Here is a 12,443-nt window from a genome sequence, read left to right as displayed (position 1 = left end):
CTACAGTGTGCCAACATCTTGGCTATTAAATAAGTACTTTATGCTTGAACAATATAACTAAAAGGATGACAACATTCTTGACAAAGGAAGAAAGGAAGAAGAAGACGAAGAAGAAGAGAAGAAAACAATTTAGCAAAGTGATAATCCTCAGGCACAATCGTATCATTATCTTTCTGTGGCACTCTATCACCATAATACAATTTCTCCTTGGCATCACTGCTGAAGCAGAAGAGATTGAGTTGATTGTGGTCGTACACACCCTAAAATCAAACAAGTCCTTTAAGTCAAGGGAGTACGATGAAAAGTCTAGGAGAAACACTATCCAAGGGTTGAAACTGCATCAGGGTTAACTGAGTTAGTACCCATTTCTGGCCAATGAGTGTTTGTCTCTTGCAGCAGGATGCCGATGATTAGGGTTCATCCATCCATGAGACCTCTTCATTGACAGGGTCAGGCACTAGAAGGTGACTCATGGGGAGTAGTCCCTATCATACCACCCCCTCCCCAGGAGATTTCATCCATTCCTACACATGCAATCCTTACCTTTATGAAGAAGATTCCTAAATCATGTCCATTATACAGCTTGGTTCAGATTCCCCATTTCTAATCTTCCTGTTGTATATCTCTATCCAGACATCTCTCCATCACTTCAAACTCAAGATGTCTAAAACTAAACTTATCTTCTTCCCAAAACTAGCTGATTCTCTATACAATCCCAAAATGTCGATCTTGAAAGAGACATTAGAGATCAATATGTATAACCTGCTCTGTTTTACATGTAGCATCTTCTATAGGCTTTCCCCAGCTGGCACTGGCAGGTTAGGTTCCTGGAAGGGCTCCTGACAGCAATGGTCCTAGGAGTCTTTTCTTCTAACAGGGTAGCTCATTGGAGCCCCACCATCGTATTTCTACTTAACATTCAGCCAGTAGATTCTGCTGGCTTTTATAAAAGGCATTATTTAAATGATATAGAAAGATACAGAATCTATGAGGGGAAAGTGTGGGTCCATACTTAAAATACAATGGTAGTAAGGCATATACATAGGGAATACATGTGGCCAAGGCAGCTCACAACTCTGAAACAGCTGGGTCTCAGTGTCTTTTCTCTGGAGAGGCTTTATGGGGTTCACCATGGGGTGAAGCATTGGTGTTGGTGATGGATAAATTGTTCCACTGCTAGGCTGGGTTGGCTCTTCACAGGTCACATTGTCTCCAGTGGGAGGGCAGCTCGCCTGGACCTACAGCATCTCAGCCAAATGGTTCAATCTACTGCTGGGTTGGGTCAAGACAGTTGCTGCACTGCTGGATTAGACTAAAAAGGCTGGATGGAGCCAGATTACCAAGGGCTTTAAGTTCCAAGCAGAGAGGTTTGTATTTTATCTTAGAGGCAATGGGGAATGACTTATGGTTCTTGAGGAGGATAATGACATGCTTAGATTCATGCTTTAGGAAGATTATTTTGGCAGATGCATGAATGGAAGCTGGGAACCCAAAAAGAAAGCTGTAGCAATAGTCCAGGAGAGAGGTTATAAGGACCTGAACTAGGATGGCACCTTAACATATTTCATCTTCCCTGTGAAATCTTTGGTTTTTTATCACATCACATGGAAGTGATCCCTATACACCTATAAATTTTTTTGCTACTTATATGTTATTTATTATGTATTGCTTGTACTATAATTATGTGTATAAATAGAATGATGAAATCATAAAACGGGACCCAGAAGGGATACTAGAAGCCATCCAACTCTCATTTTACAGTTGAAGAAACTGAGGTCCAAGAAAAGTAAGTGATTTTCTCAAGTTTACACAGGTAGTCAATGGCAGAGATAGGATTTGATTTTTCCACCATACCACACTACCTCCTACCTTCCCTGCTAGATTTTAACTGTCTTAAGAGTAAGGCCAGTTTCTAATGCATCTTTCAGAGCATCTTATACATAATGGATACTCAATAAGTATTTTTAAACAAATTACATCACAAGTGGCACAAATGTGTAAAGTATATGAATTCAAAGATTTAAGCAAGCCCCTATCCCTCTTTTGCATGCCTCATTTGGACAACCCATGCTGAGTACATCCCACAGTTTAGAGGCTATCCCTTCCCCCACATTGTTCCAGATTCCTAAGGCCTGCTGAGATGATGTCAAAAGATAGAAAGATCTGCATTGCTATGAGGAGACCTCAACCTGCTCTAGGGGAGGGGAATCCATTGTAGATAGGAGAATGGGATTCTGCAAGCACAGAATGGCACATTCTGGATATCTTTTGTGCAAGGATCACTATGTGGGTTGACCTATCCTGTGAGGCCATAATGTGCTTTCATCAGCAAAGTCACTGGCAGGATTGAAGTAGATCCTTCCCCTTCCAGCTTGCCTTATCCCACCCCCTTGCCCCTCATCTTCCCTCTTAAACTAGGTTCCCTCTAGAATATAGACATGGAATTGAACTTCATCATCTGAAATTCGAAGAAGTCCAGATATGTCTTTTGAACTTCATAGCTCAAGGAGCTATCATTCATCTCTTACCACTCACTAGTCTCAAATGATCAAGCTATGTGCTTTTAAGTTGGTACTGTTTTAAATGGTTAGATTCTTGGTCATTGCTCATTGTGAGGATGCATTTCCTTCATAAGTTAGTAATATACTTTTTCCTTTCAGTTAATTTTCGGGCAGTTTTCCTGCCCCAGACTGACATTTCAGTTAAAAGCTGCCATGGAATTTGTTGTCCTAAGCAATGTCTCTCACTCTCATCCAATTGCAGAATATTAGAGGTGAATCAGTAGTCATCCAAAATGCTTGAACACTATCTTAAGATATAGCCCATTCATTGATAAACAGTCCTGTTTGTTAATTTAATTTGTGCGTTGAAGTTCTTCTTTCTAGTATTAAGTGAAGATCTGCCTGCTTATGATCTTACCCACTGGCCCCTTCAGAAATTGTTTTGTTTAGAACCACAAGGCAGAGGATGGGGTAAATGGAAAGTTGTGAATAAGGAGCATCTCTTAGGCCAGTTTGGTTGGAAAGGGGAGTAAAGTGAAATAAACTAGAACATAGGTGGGAACCATATTATGGAGGGCTAAATGCCAGGCTAAAGAGTTATATCTTATTCAAGAGACAACAAGGAATCATTGAAGATTTTTAAGTAAGGGAGTGAGTGATGTAATCAGATTTGTGTTTCAGAAATATGATAGGGGCAGCTAGGTGGTATGGTGGCTAGAGCTCCAGCCTTGGAGTCAGGAGGACCTGATTTCAAATCCAACCTCAGACACTTGGCACTTACTAGCTGTATGACCATGGGCAAATCACTTAACCCCTATTTAAGCCAAGAAAGAAAAAAAAAGAAATGTGATAGAAAGCTTTGTGGAAGATGCATTGGAGAGAGCAAAGAAGAGAACCAGAGAAAGCAATTAGAAGGTTAGTTAAAGAATCCAAGCAAGAGGTAATAAGGGGCTAAGTTAAGTCAGAGGTTTTGTGAGTGGAAAGAGAAGGACTGATAGAAGAGCTATTGTGGAGGTAGAATCAATAAGATGATTGGATGGGAAGGAAGAACCAAGGATGACTTTGAGGTTGACAACCATGATGAGAAGATAGTGGTGTTCCCCAACAGAAGTAGAGAAGTTTGAGGGAAGAATGGATTTCAGGGGAAAATATAGTAAGTTCTGCTGTAGACATATTGAGTTTGAGATGCCTGTGGAACATCCAAGTGGATATGTCAAGCAGGTAGTTGGAGATGGGGGGACTGGAATTCATGAGAAGGATGAAGACCTCATGTATACCTGGTGGTTATCTTACTAGAAATGATCATTGAACCTATCAGAACTGATGAGATCTCAGAGAGAGAGACAGTATAAAGAAAGAAGAGGAACCAGTACAGAACCTTCGGGGAATCCCACAGTTAGCGAACTGGAGCAGTTTGCGTCAGCAGAGGAAACTGAGAATCAATCAATCAACAAGCACTCATTAAGGACCTCCTACTGCCTGCACTATGCAAGGCACTGGGGACACAAATACAAAGAATAAAACCGTCCCTACTTGTAAGAAGTTTATATTCTCATGGGGAAATAAGTGTATGTGTGTGTGTGTACATATATGTGTGTGTATATATATATATATATATATATATATATATATATGTATGTATATGCACAATACATACAAAGAGAATAAATACAAATAACTACAAGGTAGTTAGAGAAGGAAGGCACTAGCAACTCTTCAGAGGGTGCAGGTGGGGATTGGGATCAAGAAACCTTTGGTGTAGAAGGTGGTGTTTGAGCTGTCTTAAAGAGAAAAATTCTGTTAGGCAGAGCTGAGGAGGGGGTATATTCCAAGCTTGGGGAATAATGAAGAAAGGCAAAGACATAGAGCAGGAGATGAAATATCACATATAAGAAAAGAGAGGGCCAGTTTGACTGGATCTCAGAATACTGGAAGTGGAGTAATGTACAATGAGGCTGGAGATGAGTTAGGGCCAGATTGTTAAGGGCTTTAAAAACTAAACAGTGGGTTTTATATTTTATCCTAGTCAATAGGGAGCCATTGGAATTTATTTTATTCAGGCATACCTTGTTTTATCATGCGTTGCAGATAATGCATTTTTTACAAATTGATGGTTTGTGGCAATTCTGCTTCAAGCAAATCTATTGGCACCATTTTTCCAACAGCATGTGCTCACATCGTGTCTCTATGTCACATTTTGGTAATTCTTATAATATTTTAAACTTTTTCATTATTATTATATGTTATGCTGATCTTTAATCTGTGAGTTTTGATGTTACCATTGTAATCATTTTGGGGAGACACAGATATGCCCAGATAAGACAGTATACTTAATCAATAAATGTTGTCTGTGTTCTGACTACTTCTCTGACCAACCATTCTTGTCTCCTCTTTCAGCCTGCCTATTCCCTGAGACACAACAGGATTGAAATTGGGTCAATTAATAACCCTACAATGGTCTCTAAATGTTGAGTGAAAGGAAGAGTCAACCAATGGGACAAACTTCATTATTGTCTTATTTTAAGAAATTGCCACAGCCACCCAATCATCAGCAACCAACATGCTGACCAGTCAGTAGCCATCAGCATCAAGACAAGACCCTCCACCATTAAAAAGATTATGACTTGCTGAAGGCTCGGGTGATGGTTAGCATTTTTGAACAATAAAGTATTTTTAAAGTAAGGTGTGTACATTGGGGTTTTTTTAGACATAATACTATTATACACTTAATAGACTACAGTATAGTGTAAACACAACTTTTACCTTCACTAGGAAACCAAAAAAATTCGTGTGACTCACTTTATTGTGATATTCACTTTATTGTGATGATCTGGAACCAAACCCACAATAGCTCTGAGGCATGCCTATTGAGTAATGACACGATCAGATCCAGCCTAAAAGGAAAAATGTAAAGGATAGACTGGAGAGACTTGAGGCCAGGTGAGGAGACCAATTAGTAGGCTGTTGCAATAATTTAGGCAAGAGGCGATAAGGGGTTAACCTAAAGTGGTGGCTATGTTTGTTGGGGAAAGAGATCAGATTGGAAAAATAGTGTGGAGGTAGGAACAATATGGTAACTTTGGATATGTTGGGTAAGTGAAAAGGAATGGTAGAGGACAATGTTATGGTCATGAACCCAAGAGACTAGAAGAATGGTGGTAGCTTGGGCAGAAATAGAAAAGAAGCAATCAGAGAGGTAGGAGGAGAACCAAGAGAGTTATCCATGCTACCTACATATATATTTACTCACTAAATGACTCCTACTCCTTGGGGAAACAGAAGGGAATATCTGCCCAAGACAGAAAATCACTTAATACTGCTCTATTATGGGACCAGAGCCAAATTATCCTCAGATTAATGGCCAAAAATATAAAAAACCTATAGAATATTAGAGCTGGAAGGAATCCTACTCATCCCCTAGCCCACCCTTTTGCATTATAAAAGAGAAAACAGAGTACCCAGGTCAGAGAACTGATTTTCCCCCAGGTCACACAGTGAATTAGTATCAGAGCCAAGACAGAAAGAGTTCTTGTTCTGGGCCCCACAGTATCCAATTCCACATGAATCCTAGGCAGTAGAGAGAGTGAGACTTTTTATCATGGCTTGGTCAGTAACAACCATTCCTTTGGGAGCTGACCTCCCTCTTTAAGGAGCCTCCTAACCCAGTGATAATGTCATATAGGTTGCTGCAGACACTAAGCCCAGTTTGGCTTCATTTTTGTTTTCTGTGCTGTGCAGCCTTTCAGAGATTTCTTTCAACATGATGCTTTATCAAGGCATATCAAGGATAATCATAGGAACCCCCTGATCTGCTGCTCTGGGGCACCTTCCATGGAACTTGCCATGCATACTCTGTTTCTGTGAAGATGGACATGTGGTCAGTCTCAGCACTGAAAGACTTCTATTCATTTTACATTATATTTCTCACGTATGTTGCTATTTATGTATTTTTTGTCTCCCCCATTAGTATGTAGGCTCCTTGAGGATTAGGGCTATTTTAGTGTGTGTGTGTGTGTGTGTGTCTGTGTTTTCCTTTCTTTTTTATCCTCAGTGTTTAGTTTAACACCCAGTAAGTACTTAATAAATGCTTGTTGATTGATTATGCTTGGCAATGGTACAACAATCACTTATTAGTCCATTGGGGAATTCTGTCAAAGTTAATTAGCAACTAAGCCATAAAGAGCTGCCCATTTAAGAAGCTAAGAAGAGAAGAAAGACCCAACCAAACTCTTCCTCCCTTGGACTTCTAGAAAGTGGGAACTTCCTCTCTGGCCTTCTAGCCTCCATAATGGCTATTAGTATATAGCAAAGAGAACATGTGCATGCCTAGATAATCTGGAGGCTGTACTTCAAGTCCCTTGCAGCATCTTCTTTATATATTTTACCCTTAGCACAGGGGTCACCAAATAGTAATCCCAAGAGAGAGCTATTTCTAGGCTTGGTGACTAACTCCATGATTTTGAGAGGTTCAGAGTTCTTAACACTGGTTCCCATTGTGATACCTACAAAAGGACCACTTCCTGAATGAGATGACAATTACCTACAAGAGGACTCAACAGCTGAAAGAACTAAGGAAGCCCAAACCATAGATAGCCCTTTCCGGCCAGAAGATCTAGACTTTGTGAGCTGTTTGTACAGAACAGATATGAGATATTAGATATCTATTATGATATGAGATATATCTATTATGAGATATCTGTATCTATGAGATACCTATTGAGAGAATAGAATAGGTACGATGGGTTATTGTTTTAGGTTTTATTTGTTAATGTACACTTATGAGTAATTTGCATTTTTATCAGTTCTTTTGTGGCAGAAGGAATAAATAGCTGTCCTATGCCTGATATTTGCTTCATACATTGTATACTTTTTCTAGAAAAGACACTGTTAATCCCTTTCCAGGGGAACCCTAAACGTGAGCCACACCTAAGTTGCTCTGTTTTTGCCTCTCCTTGTATTCCCAGTGTTCAGCACAGTGCCTTGGCACATAGTAGGTATTTGACAAATACTTGTTGACGACTTAACTTTTAGGGGTCAGGCTCCCACAAGGGATGGTGGATAGGATACTGGATTAGGAGTCAAGAACTCTTACCAGCCATATGAACCTAGGCAAGTCACTTAACATTCGCCATTTGTGGCTTAATTATTCCAATGTGACTTCACTTAGGTTTATGCCAAGCGTTTCCTTATCTGTAAATTACAAGGGATTAGAGTTGGAATTGATGGCTTTTGAGGTCCTTTCCATCTCTAATTCCATGATCCTCTGTGTCCACAGGTAAGACATGATTATTAATAACAATATGTAGTATAACAACCTAACCTCTCAAAAAGGAGAATCTTCCGACATCCCAAAGGCCTTTTGCTCTCATACTTAAGAGGCAGGTAGGTGGCACAATGGCCAGAGTGATGGACTTGAGTCAGGAAGATCAGAGTTCAGATTTGACTTCAGACTCTTACTGGCTGTGTGACCCTGGGCAAGTCACTTAATCTGTAGACCTCCATTTCCTCCTCTGTAAAAAGAGGATAATGATAACTCCTATTTCCCAGGATTGGTTCTTGTGAGGATAAAATGACACAATATTTGTAAAGCATTCTGTATACTTTAACAAGCTTTAGATAATGCTAGCTATTGTTACTGTTAACAACCAGAAGACAATTACACTGGGATAGGTACAAACATTATGGATTCAGGTTGGGGAGGGATCCCCTTCCTTTGATTCAGGAGTAGGGAGGAAAGTGGAATATGGAAAGGCTTCCTGGAAGGAACAAAACCTAGCTGAGCCTCGAAGGTCAGACTAAATCTAGGAGACCCCTGTTGAATGAATGAAGTTATTTTGTTAAATTTCTGAGGCTGCTCTGAGGGGACAGGAGTGGTTTCCCTCAATAGGCTGAAAGCAGGACTGTGTCAAATTTCTTTATTAGCTGCATGTGTTGTTGAGTTCTTTTGTTTTTACATCCCCTACGTTTCCTAATCTGTCCCTTTCCCCTCTCCTCTCAGAAAGCCATCAAACTGTGTCTGATTTAATCTTTAAATCTCTGCCAATTCTAGACCAGCATGCTGCACCCAGCAGGTGCTTTAATAAATGTTTGTTAAATTGAATTTTTGATTGAAAGGATCAAATATTCATTGCTGAATTATTCCAGTATTACATCACTGGGGTTCTGTCGAGTAACCTCACATGCCCCATCTCAGATTCAGCCACCATTTAACATCACTTAAGCTAATGCATAGCCCCAGCCTCACTCTGTCCCCCCAAACACCTTCTTCTGGGAACCAAACTGATGAGAAAGTCCATCTTCAATGCTCTCTGAATTTCCCTGGACACACAACTTCTACATCCTCCTAAATAAATAATACTATAAATAATAGTACTAAATAAATGCTAGCTATTATTACTAGATGTAAAGTGCTCCGCAGACCTTGAAATGCTTATATAAATGCTAGCTATTATTACTACTAGCTACCATTGTTACTACTGGTGCAGCCAGGTGTTGCGGTGGATGAAGTGCCAGGCATGAAATCAGGAAGACCTGAGTTCAAATCTAACCTCAGACACTTACTAGCTGTATGACCCTGTGCAAGTCACTTAACCCTATTTGTCTCAGTTTCTGCATCTGTAAAAATGAGCTGGAGAAGGAAATGGCAAACCACTCCAGTATCTTTGCCAAGAAAACCCTAAATGGGGTCACAAAGAGTTACACACAGCAAAATTACTACTACTATATTTGAAGTATTCTGCAAACTTTAAAGTGGTTATATAAATGCTAGCTCTTATTATTTTTATGATTATACGTAAAATGATCTGCAAATTTTAAAGTACTAAATAGATGCTGGCTCTTATTAGAATTACTACATGGAAAGTGCTCTGCAAACCTTAAAGTACTTAAATAAATGCTAGCTGTTATTAGTCAATAATAAAATGTTGATATTACTGTTGAACAGCCTGAACGGACCACACAGCAAGTATTTGTCACAGGCAGGGACTGAACCCATATTGTCCTACTTCCATTGGCAACTTTGTACCAGCTAAATCACATTGCCTCTCATATTTAGGATTATAATTATTCATTTTTCTCCTACTACCATCACCTATTTCATTGCTTTATTTGTATAAATACAATCCACTTGATTTCACTAGAATCAATCCAGTCCTAGTCTTTACACACACACGCACACACACCCCCCTGCACACTCGCACGCCTCCCTCCCAATATGAAATGCAGTACCAAATATTACTGGTATGGGATTTTCGGCACTCCTTCCCCTGCTCTACATAGGAAATTTTGAAAATGCTGTTTATATCTTTACTGACTTCCCCCAACTCACTCTTCATCTTTGATACCCAAACTCCAATGGTCTAGACCACAAGTCCAAATTTGTTTATTTTGTCTTTGCAAATCATTTTGCAACTGTTTACTTGATCTTCCTCTTGTAAAATGAGAGATCAAAGAAACAGCCTGTGCTCAAAAAAAAAATTACATAGTCAAATTCATTGTTTTAAAGATGCTTTATCTTGGTAAAGATAAACAATAAAGATAAAAACAACAAAACTTTAAAGATAAAACTTTTTGGTTTCTTAGATGGTATGGATATTAAAGATATTGTATCATAGATTTAGGGCTTGAAGGGATGTTAGAGAGCATCTATACCAACTCCCTTATTTCAGATGAGGTACTTGAGGCCTTGTTATGAGAAGTGATAGCCTTAGTCACATGGACCCTCTAGCTTCAAATCCAGTGTACTTACCACCACACCACACTATCCCAGGCCCTCCTCAGCTTTGGTTTCTTCTATAGAAATACCAAGAATTAATCAGATGAGTTAAAAAAAATCTGTACAATTTCCTTTATTTTCCCATATATCATATTCCATTTTTTTCTTTCTTTTATTTTCCTGAGTGAGAAATCTTTTACAATTTGGAGTGATGGTTTTTAGTATATGATATGTTTCTTCTCTGTCACTGACATTTTGGCATTCTTTGTGAACTTATTCACGTTAAAATGTCTTGTGATAGAGTAAGTTTCATTTCTAGAGCCCTTGATAATATAATTTCATTTTCTTTTATCTTTCTGGTATCTTCTCTTCAGTTTCTCTTAAGACATAATATTTCTTCATCATGCTGCAACTTTTGTTTTTGCTTACTTATTTTTTAACCAATCTTTTTTTGTGTGAGGCAATTTCCCTTATGAAAATTGTTTTGTTTTTTAGTTTTTCCTTTATTTAGCAAACCTCCTGCTGAATCTGAGGTCCTGAAGATCTGGGTTCGATCCACTAAGCAATATCTTTGATGTACTTAAAATAATTCAAGTCTTTTATTATTTTATTTTATTTATTAATTGTCTACTGTATGCAGAACATTGTGCTAGATACTAGGGGAATCATAGGACTTAGATAAGACAGAGTCTCTCCCCTAATGGAACTTACAATTTAATAGGAAGGCATGATATGTATAAATAAGGTAAAGCAAAGACATGATAAATGCATTACAAAATTACACATGTAGTATTATGTGAGATCTGAAGGGAAAAAGAGCTTTGCCAACGAGGGCAGAGGAAACCTATGAAGGCTTCTGGAAGAGAGGACATTTGAGTTGGGTTTAAAGAATGGGTAGGAATATAGCAGAAGTCAGGAAGAAAGAGGGTATTACAGACATAAGACCAAATATGAACGAGGTCATGGAGGTATGAAAGTGTGGACACAATAGGGATGAGGGAGTAGTCAATTTGGCTAGAATATAACACTTCAAAGAAAATAATAGGAGGCTGGAAAAAGCAAATTGGGGTCACATTGTAGAATGCCCTGATTGATAAACTAAGGAATTGGAACCATAGTTGCTAGACAGATTATTGAGGAATTTTGGTATGCATAAAGAAGATGGATGGTTTGTAGTAGGAAGAGAGTGGGGGTGGAAAGATTGTTAAGAGTTTATTACACAGGGCAGCTAGGTGGCACAGTGGATAGAGCACTGGCCCTGGATTCAGGAGGACCTGAGTTCAAATACGGCCTCAGACGCATAACACTTACTGGCTGCGTGACCCTGGGTAAGTCACTTAACCCCATTGCCTAGTCAAAAAAAAAAAGAGTTTATTACAACAATCTAGTTAAGTGATATATACTTGGGTGATAATGCAGTAAATGTAATGCAGATGATGCCATAAAAGTAATGTCAATGGTCAGTGAAAATACAGAGGAGGATGGACTTAAGAGTCACTGAAGAGGGAGAGTTGGTAACTGATGGACCATCTGAGGTGAGAAAGAGAAGAGTAAAATAATTATTACTTTGGTTGGGATCTCCTCTTTCATCAGCATAGCCATGGAGATATAGTGGGGGAGAGAGAGAGAGAGAGAGAGGAGAGAGAGAGAGAGAGAGAGAGAGAGAGAGAGAGAGAGAGAGAGAGAATGCAGACACCAGGTATACATATCACCCGGAGTTGTCTAGGTTTCCAAAGCTGTTGGCTTTGAGGGGAACTTCCTTCTGCAGAGAAACCATGCCATTCCACATGCTTCTCTTGGCAAACCATCAGAGAATAGGTCATTGGGTGTATCTCCCTACAAACAACAGCAGGAAAAACAAACAGAGCTGAGACCTCATTACAGATGGTGCATGGGAGGAGCCGAGGTAGGACCACAGTGAATGAGCTCACTTTCTTTTCTAAACCCTCTGCAGTCTAGCTCCCAACCTCATCATTCAACTGAAACTTCCCTCTCCAAAGTTACCAGTGTTCTCCTAAAAGACAAATCTAATAATAGCTTTGTCTCAGTCCACATCTTTTTTGACTTCTCTGTGTCATTTGCCAGTGTTGACCACCTTCTCCTCCTAGATGGTCTTCTCTCTCAAGGTTTTTGAGATCTCTCTCTCTCTCTCTCTCTCTCTCTCTCTGTATCTGTCTGTCTCTCAGTTTCTCTGTCTGTCTCTGTTTCTCTCTGTCCCTTTCTCTCCT

The sequence above is a fragment of the Phascolarctos cinereus genome, unplaced genomic scaffold (genome assembly GCF_003287225.1).
Source record: "Phascolarctos cinereus isolate Bilbo 61053 unplaced genomic scaffold, phaCin_HiC Scaffold_3;HRSCAF=262, whole genome shotgun sequence".
Classification (NCBI taxonomy): domain Eukaryota; kingdom Metazoa; phylum Chordata; class Mammalia; order Diprotodontia; family Phascolarctidae; genus Phascolarctos; species Phascolarctos cinereus.
This window is presented reverse-complemented; position numbering follows the sequence as displayed.